This window comes from Erinaceus europaeus, unplaced genomic scaffold (assembly GCF_950295315.1).
Source record: "Erinaceus europaeus unplaced genomic scaffold, mEriEur2.1 scaffold_1057, whole genome shotgun sequence".
NCBI classification, from domain to species: Eukaryota; Metazoa; Chordata; class Mammalia; order Eulipotyphla; family Erinaceidae; genus Erinaceus; species Erinaceus europaeus.
The window spans coordinates 21,538-34,301 of record NW_026647705.1 but is presented as its reverse complement, the minus strand read 5'-3'; positions in this window follow the sequence as shown (position 1 = coordinate 34,301).

Sequence of the window (12,764 nt, the reverse complement as noted above, 5' to 3'; positions counted from 1 at the left end):
TGTCTGTGATCAGATGGAGTGCATCCTACAGAGCTGTTTAAGACAAGAAGTCGTGGAGAGGCGGGAGGTGCACCTGGCTCAGAGCACTAGTTACAAGCTGCTGGGTTCAAGACAGGGGTCCCCCCTAAAGAAGGAAGAGCTTCACAAGCAGTTGATGCAGTGCTGCAGGAGTCTCTCCTCTCTCCCTCCATCTCATTCACTCTACTTTTTCTGTTGCTGACCAGTGAACTATGAATACAATAATAATAAAAAAGAAAGTGAAAGACTTTCATGTGTGAGGATCTCAGGTCAATTCCAGGTTCAATCCCACTGCCAAAGGCCAGAGCTGAGCAGTGCTCTTATATTTCTCATTAAGATAAATAAATTATTAAAAGAGAAAACATACCAAGAAGCTAAGGCATCTATTGTAGGCTACATCAAGTCCTCCAATGGTTCCTCGAATGTGTGTCTTTTACACTAGAGTTGAAGGACATCAAAGAATGTCCACAACTCATTTGCCAATGGATTCATTCTTTCAAAAATGGTTTTATGAAGATAACATTGCCTTTGTGTATGTACACATAGACACACACACACACACACACACTTATGCTCCTGGAAATAGTGTGTCTGTGACAGCATCCATGTGAATATACTACTGTGATATTTACTCTGTTTAGAATTACATAATTAGATGACCACTGCATGAAATAGGGGCTAGGCTTGTAGCATCTCTATTATTTCCAATAAAAGCCTGGAAGTCTATAGTCATCTCAAACGGAAAAGATTAAAAGACTCAAAGCTGTAGGTGCAACTGGCTTTAGAGGGGCACTCTGTCAGCTGTCAGTTATGATGCTGACCTTTGACCACTGACATCACAGCCCAGGAGCGGGCCCTGGCTACAGCGGAATCTTCAGTCTTGAAGACTGAGATGAGCAGTTCACACAGTGCTGTGCCCAGCTCTCTCTTTCGTGTCAAGGAGTGAAGAGTCGAGGATGTCTGCGTCTACCAGAAAGTCTTCGAGGCTTTCAGGGTGTCTGGGCTGGCTGCCCTGCTTAAGGTAGAGTCTGTCTATTCACATACCCTGAGTGACCAGCAAAGGAGGAGGATCGTCCCAGGAGGTGCTCTGTGTGATTCCCACTGACAGGATCCTCAGGTTCAGCCCTGGTCTCATCAATAGTTACTTGTGTTCATGAGATTCCCAACTGCTGATGCCAGAGAGCAGGCTTGACTTGTTAGGATCAGAGTCCTGTGGGCTTACTCAGGGCACAGCCAAGGAATAGCTTAGTACTTCCTTGAGTTGAGAAACATTTGAATGTTTGGTTTATTCTCAGCTGATCATGGGGATCTTGGCCCCCTCAACCCAAAGTGATGACTGATTAAAGAAGATTAGAGTCAGTTTTCCAGAATCCTGTTATCTAAGTGTGTATGTTAACCTGAGACCACAATGGAATGACTTCTTCACACTCTTGGATCTATGCAATCTGACTCCTATAGGTCACACATAGATCTGTTTAGAATTATTTTTATGAGATAGAGAATAAAAAAGAATAGAAAAGAAGGAAAGAGAAAAGAAAAGGGGGAGAGGAATGGGTAGGGAGTGAGGCAGAGTCACTCAGGCAAAAATTGCAAATGATATTTGGGGTTGATTATGCTTCGCAACACTCTATAGACACAGTGCTGCTTTCAGGCCTTGGCCATGTGTCCCTGAGTTAGTTCTTTGAAACATTTCTCATCCTCTCTCCTTTGACCTCTTAATGTCCCCTTACATTTTTTATCCTTATATTGGGGGGTCAGTTTTAATTAACTACAGTGCAGTTTGTTGACACAGGGTGTCTGCAGAACACTCTCACCTCCACTCAGGTCCTCACCCAGGACCAAGCACAGGGCCCCAATACCCTTGCTCCAGCTCACTCCCTCTTAGTGTCTCCTTTCTAACAGGTCCTGAGACTCTGCTACTTTCTTGTCCCCTGACACTGAAGTGACAGATCCTGGGCCTTGTCCTTTAAGCTGCCCTCAATTACCACCATTCCTGAGTGACCACAACTCTCACAGGAGCTGTGTCTAGCTCAAGACTCCTGAATTGGGCTGCTGAGCCCTTCTGGGGAACTAGACTCCTCTGTAATACTCTGTGAGGGCTGACATCAGCATGAGCTCCTGTGTCCCACCAGCCAGTGACAAACTGCCCTGTGGGTCTGCTGTGTTGCAGCTCTTCTATGGAGGAGGGCAGTCTGGAAGAGAACATCCTAGTGTTGCCTTATGGCCATATCCAGTTCATGGGCACTGGAAAATTCCAGAAGGGTCGGAGGTGGCAGAAAAGGCAATTGATCTTATATTCCAACGTGCTGCTCATCTCCAACACAAAGTATGTACCTGCCCCCTCGGGAGTTGGTGTAATGCACCAAAGTCAAAGACTCTGGGGTGGAGGAGCAGGGGGGAGTACAGGTCCTAGAAAAGGATGACAGAGGACCTAGTGGGGGTTGTATTGTTATATGGAAAACTCTCAGGGTAAACTGAGAAATGTTATGCATGTACAAATTATTGTAGTTACTGTCAACTGTAAAACATTAATCCCCCAATAAAAAATAAAGAAACACACCCACCATCTCCTCAGGAGAAACCCAGCTGCTCCCAGATTGCAGGGATGCAAACTAACAGCGCTGTGCTCTATTTCCTCTCCAGGTACAAGAGTCACTTCAGAATCAAGTACTTGGTGCCCCTGATGGACATGTGGGTGGAACCCAACATGAGGAAAGCTGCTAGAGCCCGCACATCGCTGGTCTTCGGCTGGGCTGACTGCAGCTTCGTGGTCTCTTTTCAGTAAGACTGCAGCCAGGCCATGCCTGTCTCTTTATGACTCTCGGGGAGCACAGCTCCATCTGGGACGGTCTCTTAGCCACACGTGCTCTGACCCCCACAAGGACAGCTGTGTGCTCTCCACTGTCCCAAAATGGCTCTGATTCAGGCAAACACATGTAGCTGCTAAGCCCTTTTCAGGTGGTGACCAAGGGCTTGAACCCGGGTCCTTGTGCATGGTAGCATGTGCAGTTAACCACCAGCACCACCATGGGGACCTAATTCCAATTAATCCTCCATTTAGAAGATTTCCTTGCCAACCCAGCAAACTTTCAAAGAACAGGGCCCCTCACCACCCAGTGACCAGGACGGGCCTCTTGTATCACACAGTCCCACCAATAACAATCAATGATGGTGTTTACACTGGCCTGCACTCACAATATGTTTATGTGAATTTTGTGCATTTTTAATTTTTTTCTCCCCTTCTCTTGGATTTCAGATCAGTTGAGAAGATGGAGCAATGGTACAACAAGCTTTCTGAGTATGTCCTTATTTCATGTATTTGAAATCTTCAAGTTCTCAGAATGCAGAGTCCTAGCAGTCAATGCCCATCCCTACTGTCCCCCTTCTCTTCATGCTGTGATGGGAGCTAACATCACCCTGCACCATGTATTAAATGGCCCTGACATAAGGGCAGGTTTCTCTATGGGCCGATTCTCAAAGCAAATGAACCTGCCAGAGCTACAGCCCAGGGTCTGGCCTGGACTCCAGGCAGGCCTAGAGGATGGGATGTTCAGCCCTGGTCTCAAAGACCTGACACCCTAGACATGTTTTCTGGGATCTGTCTCATTCTCCAGAAATATATTTGCATACTGTTTCTCTCATTACATCTTGCACATATCTTCAAAAACTTGGTATCTTGAAAAAGCATTGAAAAATGTTGAAATGATTAGCCAAAACACAAGTTCATTTGATAACAGTCTAACAGCTCATTTCTCCTTCTCTCTTTTGGGTCACTGTGGAATCCATTAGCAAAATTTATACCGCCATTCTCGAATACCTGGATACCAACCAAGAGGAGGCAGAACACACCTGTGTGAGTGTTTCTAAGAATAGAACTCACATCCCAAGTTCCTGCTTCACACAGAAAGTGGTCTAGAGATGAGAGAAGAATTCAGCACATACCACCCAGAAAGATGTGTTTTCCTATTTACACACAGGTCTCTATGGCCACCAAAAAGGGAGCTGAGACAGGATGCAACCCTCTCTTGCATATACAGAGTGGTTAGCATTGCTCCCTGTGGATTATCTCCTCCTGGAATGGGTGACTCTACTAATTAAAGAACAGATAACAACCTCACTTTTCTTTATGCTATTGGACCAAAAGCAAGCTAGGAGGGACCAGGCAGTGATGTACCTGGTAGAGTGCACGTTACCGTGCAAAAGGACCTGGGATCAAGTCCCTGAGACCTACTTGCGGCAGGGGAGCTTCATGAGTGGTGAGGCAGTACTTCAGGTTTCTCTCTCTTTCTCTGTCCCTTTCTCCCCCCTCTGTTTCCCCTCTGTCAAAGAAAACGAAAAAAGAAGATAGTGGCAGCCAGGAGCTGTGGAGTCATGATGCAGCCACCAAGCCCAGTGGCAAAAGAAAGTTCTTTGCGTATCATTTGGTTTCTGGAATTGCAGTACAATAGCTAAGACATTTACTATGGGGAACTAAGACATTCTCTTACCCACATTTTCAGTAGTGACTGAATAATGGTTAATAAGCTTATACAACTATAGGGGTAGAGTTCCATGCTCACCCCACTCCAAAGCACTGTGTCTCCCATAAGAGATAACTCCATAGTTCTCACAAACCTTGAGATAGATTGGCACATCTATTTGGGGGGAGGGACTGGAGCTGATTATGCTTAATGAATTGAGAAGGTGAGAGCTACTAGGTGGTTTCACACATTTATGGAATATAAAGCAATGAGTCATGTGAACTTGAACGAAGTAATTATGAGTATCTTCTCCAATTTGTAAATGTACTTCTTTCATTATGTTAGAATCTTTCAGTCATGTGACCTTGGATATCTTTTCTTTCCCATCTTAAATCTTTCCCCATTTTCAGAGACGGGACTACATCTTCTTCCCTTGGAGTTTTTTTTTATTGTTTTACTATTTTAACGATGGATAGATACAGAAAGAATTTGACAGGGGAGGTAGAGAAGGAAAGAGACAGAGTCACCTACAGCACTGCTTAACTACTCATGAAGATATCCCCCTACAGGTGGGGCCAGGGCTAGAACATGAGTCCTTGTCCATGGTAATGTGTGCACTTAACTAGGTGTACTGCCTTACCTGGCCCTAAGGACGGTTTCTTTCTTTCTTTCTTTCTTTCTTTCTTTCTTTCTTTCTTTCATTCATTCTTTTTCCAGAGCACTGCTCTGCTCCGCTCTGGCTTCGGGTGGTCCTGGGGGTTGTACCTGGGATTTTGGAGCCTTGGGCATGACAGTTTCTTTGCATAAGCATTATGCTAGGAGATCCCACTATGCTATTCTCATAAGATCCCACTTATTAGACCCATGGATGATGTCTGCATGTCCCTTGGACACTGGGTGCTCTGTTTACAATTCTTTACTGCATTAGAATGGGATCATTTTTAATGACCTATCACAAACCAATTCCTCCTTAATTTCTCATCTTCATTAACAGCTTAGTATGTCAATAATAAGGCTTTCTGGCAGGGTAGTGGCACCGAATCCTGGATTCTTGCACTTGGTAAGGTGTGTGCCTAACCAGCTGCAACACCGCCTAGCCCTCTCTTTTATTTTTCTTCTTCTGCATAATTTGAACATCTGCATCATGTCAGGGTTGGCCTTCACTCTGTAGCATTGATGCCATTTTCCTGCTTCTTCATACATGAGGCAATGCTTCTCCTCTAGTGGGGGGGTATATTTTTTTAAATGCATTTGATCAGATAGTTGACATTTTAAATAACAAATTACTTACTCAACCAGGAGTTACCTATGTATGTAACCTGAGACTAGAGAGAAAGCAGGAAAAAAGTCAAATACCCTTGTCAACACACTTCTAAACATGCACTGAAAATCCAAGGATTCACTAAAATCTACAGTGGCGATTCTAAACCACAGTCACCCCCAAGGGGTCAAGTAGCTTTGATACTGGACAAAGGGCGCTCCCCCCGCTCTCTCTCTCTGTGGGGGAACAGAGCTGCTGGGAAATGTGTTCTTCCACTGCTCACTCCAAAGGCTTGTTGTGACCCTGACTTCTTTCTCTCCTAGGAGTCTGAGGAACCTAATCAGGGGTCTGTGAGTTCCAAGATGGAAGAAACCACAGAGCCACCTGCAGGTGAGTGTCAGGGCAATCTAAGAAGAGGCTGACTGGAGTGAGACATTAACTGCAAAAGCTCAGGGAAAATGGTTTCCAGCTTAGCTTCAATACCTTCTGACAGGGAAAAGTGCAGGCAATAGGCCTCCGTGCATTCAGCAGACACTGACCAACTCACTGCTCTGTAACAGACTCTGATGATAGTCCTTCTCTACTTCTCTGTGGCAGACAGGGTTGCTCTGTAGAGCTCTTTCTCATGGGGAATTCATTGCATTCCAGGCACAGGAATGTATAAGAGCATCTTCCTCTTTACTTTGTCAACTCTTTTCTTGGGCACATGCTAGGGCAGGGTCTCCTGTCAAATTCATGGACATAGAGACACAGAGACACAGCCTTCTTTGCATAGAAGGTCCAGGAGAAGGCCCCTGTGTCATCTTCTACAGTGAGGTGAGTCTCTTTATGGTCAGCCTGGACCTAGAATCAGATTTCTCTACATGTAGGTGGCAAACATCTGCATGAACATGAAGTGGGCCAAATGCCAGCCACTGAGGGGCTTCCACTAGAAGGAGATGATTCCCGCAGCCTTGCATGTGGAGACCAGCTGGGTGCCTGTATATGCTAGGTGCCAGGTCATATCTCCTTCTGAAACAAGCTCATGACATTGAAAATCAATCCAAAGGAGGGGGTGGGGGCAGGATTGGCAGGGACCCAGTAGCCCCACAGAAAACCATGCACATCTCCAAGGAAGACATAGCTCCCTTGCCATGCTCTGGCTACATCCCATGGTCACGATGGGCTCATCATGACCACTTCAGCCTGAACCTATGCTTGGATTTCTCTCCATATTAAGGTGAATATCACCATGAAAATGGAATGGCTCCACTGCCAGTGACTCAGGACCAGTCTCAGGAACAGGAAATCTCTGGCTTGGCTTCCAGCCACCAGGAGTCCTTCCTTTTGGAGCAGCTATTTGAGGACACCCCAGGTTAGTTCCTCCTCAAGCCCAGACCCCAGGACAGGGCCAGCAGAGGAGAGGGAAATTGAACACTTTGCTGCCAGTGCCACCTCTGTAACCATTTGTCCCCTCCTGAAAACAAGCTCATGACACTGAAAACCAGCCTCACTGGAGAAATGGGATCAGAATATACACCAGAACTAATAGTGACCCAGCATGATAACTTCTACTTCCAAGTTTCTAGAAACCTCTTAAGTTCTCCAATAAAAAGCCATGGCCAGTTATATACACCTTCAAATTCAATCAAAAGTAGGGAGTCCAGGTCTCCTTTCTCAAATCCTCAAAGATTTTCCTGCTGATATGCAGGAATCATCTCCTACACTTATAACTGGGTTTGTTTTCTCCGACTGTCCCTCTACAAAGATTTCAGTTAGAAATGGAAGTTCGACCCCTTGATTCTCCATGTCCTTCATCCTCTCACTGCATGTGCTCTGCTCCCTATGGCCCCTCCTTTGTCCACTGCTAATCCCACTGCTATGTTCACAGGTCTCCAGACTGGGGGTGACTCTACTTTTACCTTGGGCAGCTCTGTAGACAGAGGCCACCACAAGAGCATCTTGGTGGCTGTGGACCAGAGGGATGACACTGTCAGCAACCTCCATGATGTGGAAAGCATCAGGCAGAGCTCCGTGTTCAATCATCTGCACGGGAGCCCCTCATGGCCACCTTTGCTGGACCTCACTTCCTCTGAGCTCAGAATTAAATACCTGATGGGTTGTGGGGACAGGGCCACCCATAAGCTGTCACTCTACAACTATGCCCTGAGCCACCCCATCATCCCTGTGAACCTGGCAGTGGAGGACATCATGGACTGTGCCACTCTGCTCCACCAGAAGGAGAAGGCCACCAGCACTAAGTTCTCCTGCATCATGGCCGTGCTGTGCACCAGCAACCACACAGAGAGTAACAAGGAAGACACGGAGGAGTGAGGCCCTCCATCCTGGTCCCCTGTTCCTGCTAGAGGTATGTGCCTCCTTCCTGACTGATGCCAGTGGTACAAAGGTGACCAGGCTCCTGGACACACCTCATCTACACCATGAGTGTGGATGAGCCTAGGCCATGTGAGATTAATTTGAGCAACCAGTCTGTGTGAGACACAAGGTGTTCTGGCTGATTAAAACAGGGCAAGAGAATCACATCCCAACAATGGCAGGACTTTACTCATTTTCTTGGTGGCAGCACAGTTTGAGAGGAGGCTGCAGAATTTTGCTGTATAGAGAGGAAAGGTTTCTACTACATGCTGACTAGGATTTAATATATTTAACTTTTGATATTAATTCAATTTACCTAATGGCTAGAGACAGTAATTAAGGTGGGAGGGAGAGACATATGGGGAGAGAAGGAGAGACACCTACAGCGTTGCTTTCCAGCTTCTGAAGCTTCCCCCCCTGCAGGTGGGGACAGGGGCAAGAACCCAGGTCCTTGCTCACTGTGGCATGTGTGCTCACCAGGTGGGCACCACTTAGCGCTTTCATGTATTTATCTCCAAGGAGACATTCTCCCTTTGACTTATTTCTTCAGGAATCAAGAGGAAGTTAGTATATGAGAATATGTTTTGACTAAGACAGCTCTCTGTTTTTCATTTCAGGCATGACAAGAAGACAACCTCCTAATTCCAAGCCAGGAGAGTGAAACCTACAAAAAGGAGCAGTGATGGACCAACTCATGCCTCTCTGAGCAGGATCCAGAGAGCCCCCTAGCAACACCCTGCTCAGTTGAAGGGCTAGGGCTCCTCTCAGCACCGTGCTGGGGGCTCCCCTGGCAAATCTGCAGTCAGTGAGGCCACCTGGGTGTCTGCTGGAATGCCAACAGACAGCTTCCCCTTTCTAGAACTGACCCTTTCTTTTCCCTGTTACTTTATAATATCCAATTGAGAACAATTATTCTCTTAATCCTTTACAGGATTTTGAGTTAGTTCTCAGTCCTGCCATCTATGTGAAAACTTCCTGGTGGAAGACATGAAGCCCTCTAACTAACGCAGTTCTTTTAAACTTTTTATCTAGTGTGGTCACAGTAAAAAAAATGTCAACTTTCTACATCCAGCTCATTTCATTTGAGGCATCTTCCTTGATCCCTTCTTACATCCTGCTTTGAAGGTCTTTTCACAGAAATCTCTCTCTTATTCCTTTCACTGTATGTATGTAGTTCTAGAGTCTTTTGCTGTATTTTCTTCTTATTTGTACTGCCATAATAAATATCACTTCCTGACTCTGTGCCTTATACAACCACTCTCTTTGCACAGGGCTCATACGAAACCTTGGTGGACTCCTCTGGGCAGCTCTGCATTAGCTGAGGTCCCATTGTGTTTGCAGACAGCTAACAGATCAACTGGATCTATTTTCTGTGTGTTGCCTGTTCCCCAAGCTTCCACAGGGTGGCACCTAGATTCTTCAGTGCTGGGAGAAGGGCTCCCATACCACAGCCAGACAGCCACTGAGGTCTCTGCCTGCTTCCCATTTGTCCATGTTCCATGGGCCAGAGCAAGGACATGGCTGAGTCTGCAGTCAGCCCAGGAGGAGACAGTAGCAGAGACTAAAGATGGCGCGCTTCAGACTTCTGGATGGCTGTTACTGTGATCAGCACATTTCACTGCAAAGTTCAAGGTGACACCTCTACTGCCATAGGCCATCAGCTACTAGCCTTTTACTCCTTAGCCCAGCACTTCCCAGACAGTAGCCAAGTGTGGGAACAAATGGTCATGGAATAGCCACTCATTATGCTGACACTGGCCTCTTTGCACCACATGCAGGTCAGAAGGTCACAGGTCAAAACTGGCTTCCTGGGGAAATGAAGGTCACTGTTCAACCTGACTGCCCTTTCTCTTTTTTGGAAAACTTAGTACTACACTAAGAACTTTAGAAAATATAACACCCGGGATTCGGGCTGTAGCTCAGCGGGTTAAGTGCAGGTGGCACAAAGCACAAGGACTGGCATAAGAATCCCAGTTCGAGCCCTGGCTCCCCACCTGCAGGGGAGTCGCTTCACAGGTGGTGAAGCAGGTCTGCAGGTGTCTATCTTTCTCTCCCCCTCTCTGTCTTCCCCTCCTCTCTCCCTTTCTCTCTGTCCTATCCAACAACTATGACATCAATAACTACAACAATAAAACAACAAGGGCAACAAAAGGGAATGAATAAATAAATATAAAATAAAATTAAAAATTAAAAAAAATAAAAAAAGAAAAATATAACACCCAATGTCCTTTCAAAGAGAAGTGACATTTTTAAACAAGCAAGTTCACATTTTCCAAAATTAAAAGCACAAACTTTCTAAAATATCAGAGTATGCTTTTTTCAAAATTAAAAAAATGAAAACTTGTGTACACTACTACTACACCTGAAAATTATAAAAGTTTAAGATCAGGAGTTGGGCAGTAGCACAGCTGGTAAAGCACAGGTGGCACAAAGCAGGAGGACCGGGGTAAGGATCCCGGTTAGAGCTGCCAGCTCCCTACCTGCAGGGGAGTCGATTCACAAGTGGTGAAGCAGGTCTGCAGGTGTCTATCTTTCCCTTCCCGTCTCTGTCTTCCCCTTGTCTCTCCATTTTTCTCTATCCTATCTGACAAGATCAACAACAATAATAACTAAAACAACTAAACAAGGGCAATAACGGGAATAAATAAATTTTAAAAAGTTTTCACTCTCTGAAAGGCAATAAAAAAGATACATACAACGAGTTGGGCAGTAGCGCAACGGGTAATGGGCATGTGGCATGAAATGCAAGGACTGGCGTAAGGATCCCGTTTCTAGACCCCAGCTACCCACCTGCAGGGGAGTCATTTCACAGGTGGTGAAGCAAGTCTTCAGGTGTCTATCTTTCTCTCCCCCTCTCTGTCTTTCCCTCATCTCTCCTTTTCTCTCTATGCTATCTAATAATGATGACAACAATAATTACAACAACAATAAAAGCAGTAAGAGCAACAAAAGGGAAATAAATATGTAAATAAAATTTTTTAAATGCACCATAAAAATCTTTTTTAAAGAAAAGATGGAAACAATTATTTCAGTCAGTTCCAAATCACTGAGCACGGGAGTTTTTTTTTTATATTTTTCAATAGTGACCCACTTTTTTAAAGCAAATTATAAATACAATCAACATTATAGTTTCTTTTGCACCTCCCTAATAACAAGTGTAATATATATTTTTTTTAATTTTTTATTTAAGAAAGGATTAGTGAACAAAGGCATAAGGTAGGAGGGGTACAACTCCACACAATTCCCACCACCCAATCCCCATAACCCACCCTCTCCCATGATAGCCTTCCCATTCTCTAGCCCTCTGAGAGCATGGACCCAGGGTCGTTGAGGGTTGCAGAAGGTAGAGGGTCTGGCTTCTGTAATTGCTTCCCCGCTGAATGTATTTATTGACTACCTGTACTTTTTCTGTACCCTATTCATAATATTTGAAAAACTCTAAAGGCCCATGTGTCATTTTATTCTTGATGTTTCATTGTTGTTGCTAATGCTATGGCTTCTGCTCATTAGCTATAGGACTCTATCATCATTATCAGCTGTCTTCATTTAATTTGATTTATTTTATTCATATATAATAAATATATCATTTATGTTATTTTTATTATTGGCTACAGGACTCTAAGATCATCATCAGCTGTCTTTATTTTATTTATTCATTTTGAATGTATGTAGAGACAAAGATGAAGAACCGAGATGCGGAACTGTTCTACTATTTCTAAAACTTTCCCCCATCCCCACCTAGCGAGTGGGGACTGGAGCTGGAACCCGGTCACCAACATGGCAACTTAAGTGCTCTACTGGGTGACACACAAACTGCCCACTTTTCTCAATTTTTAAGAACTTCCCATAGTCTTGAATACTCAGATGGTCTCCAGGCATGTCACTCATCTAACTTCCTTATCTTCCACTGTCCCTGCTGGGGAAGCCAGCATAATGGTTTTGTATGTCAAAGGCTTCCATGCCTGAGGCTCTGAAGTTCCAGGATCAATTTTCAGTTCCATCATAACCCGGAGCTGAGCAGTGCTCTGATCTTTCTCTTTTTGCATCTCTCTCATTAAAAATATAAAAAATTAAGAGTCGGGTGTTAGCGCATCGGGTTAAGTGCACATGACGCAAAGCACAAGGACAGGCATCAGGATCCCAGTTCGAGCCCCAGGCTCCCCACCTGCAGGGGGTTTGCTTCACAGGCTGCGAAGCAGGTCTGCAGGTGTCTATCTTTCTCTCCCCCCTCTGTCTTCCCCTCCTCTCTCCATTTCTCTCTGTTCTTTCCAACAAGGACTACAACAGTAAAAACTACAGCAATAAAACCACAAGGGCAACAAAAGGGAATGAATAAATATTAATAAAAAACTTTTAAAAATTATAAATATATATATATATATTTTAGTGTCCAGGCAGTGACACATCTGGTTGAGCCCACATGTTCCAGTGCACAGTGACCCAGGTTGAGGCCTCTGATCTCCAACTGAGGTGGAGAAAGCTTCAAGATTGGTGAAGCATGGCTGCTGGTGCCTTCTCCACCTCCCCCTCCATTCTACATTTCTCTCTGCCCTTTCCAATAATAACAGTCTGTTAAAAACATATATCTGTACTTTAATTTCTAATATTTAATTGTATGCCAAGACATATGCACAGCTATGTTTATATAGCTATATAGTTGGTAAATCAAA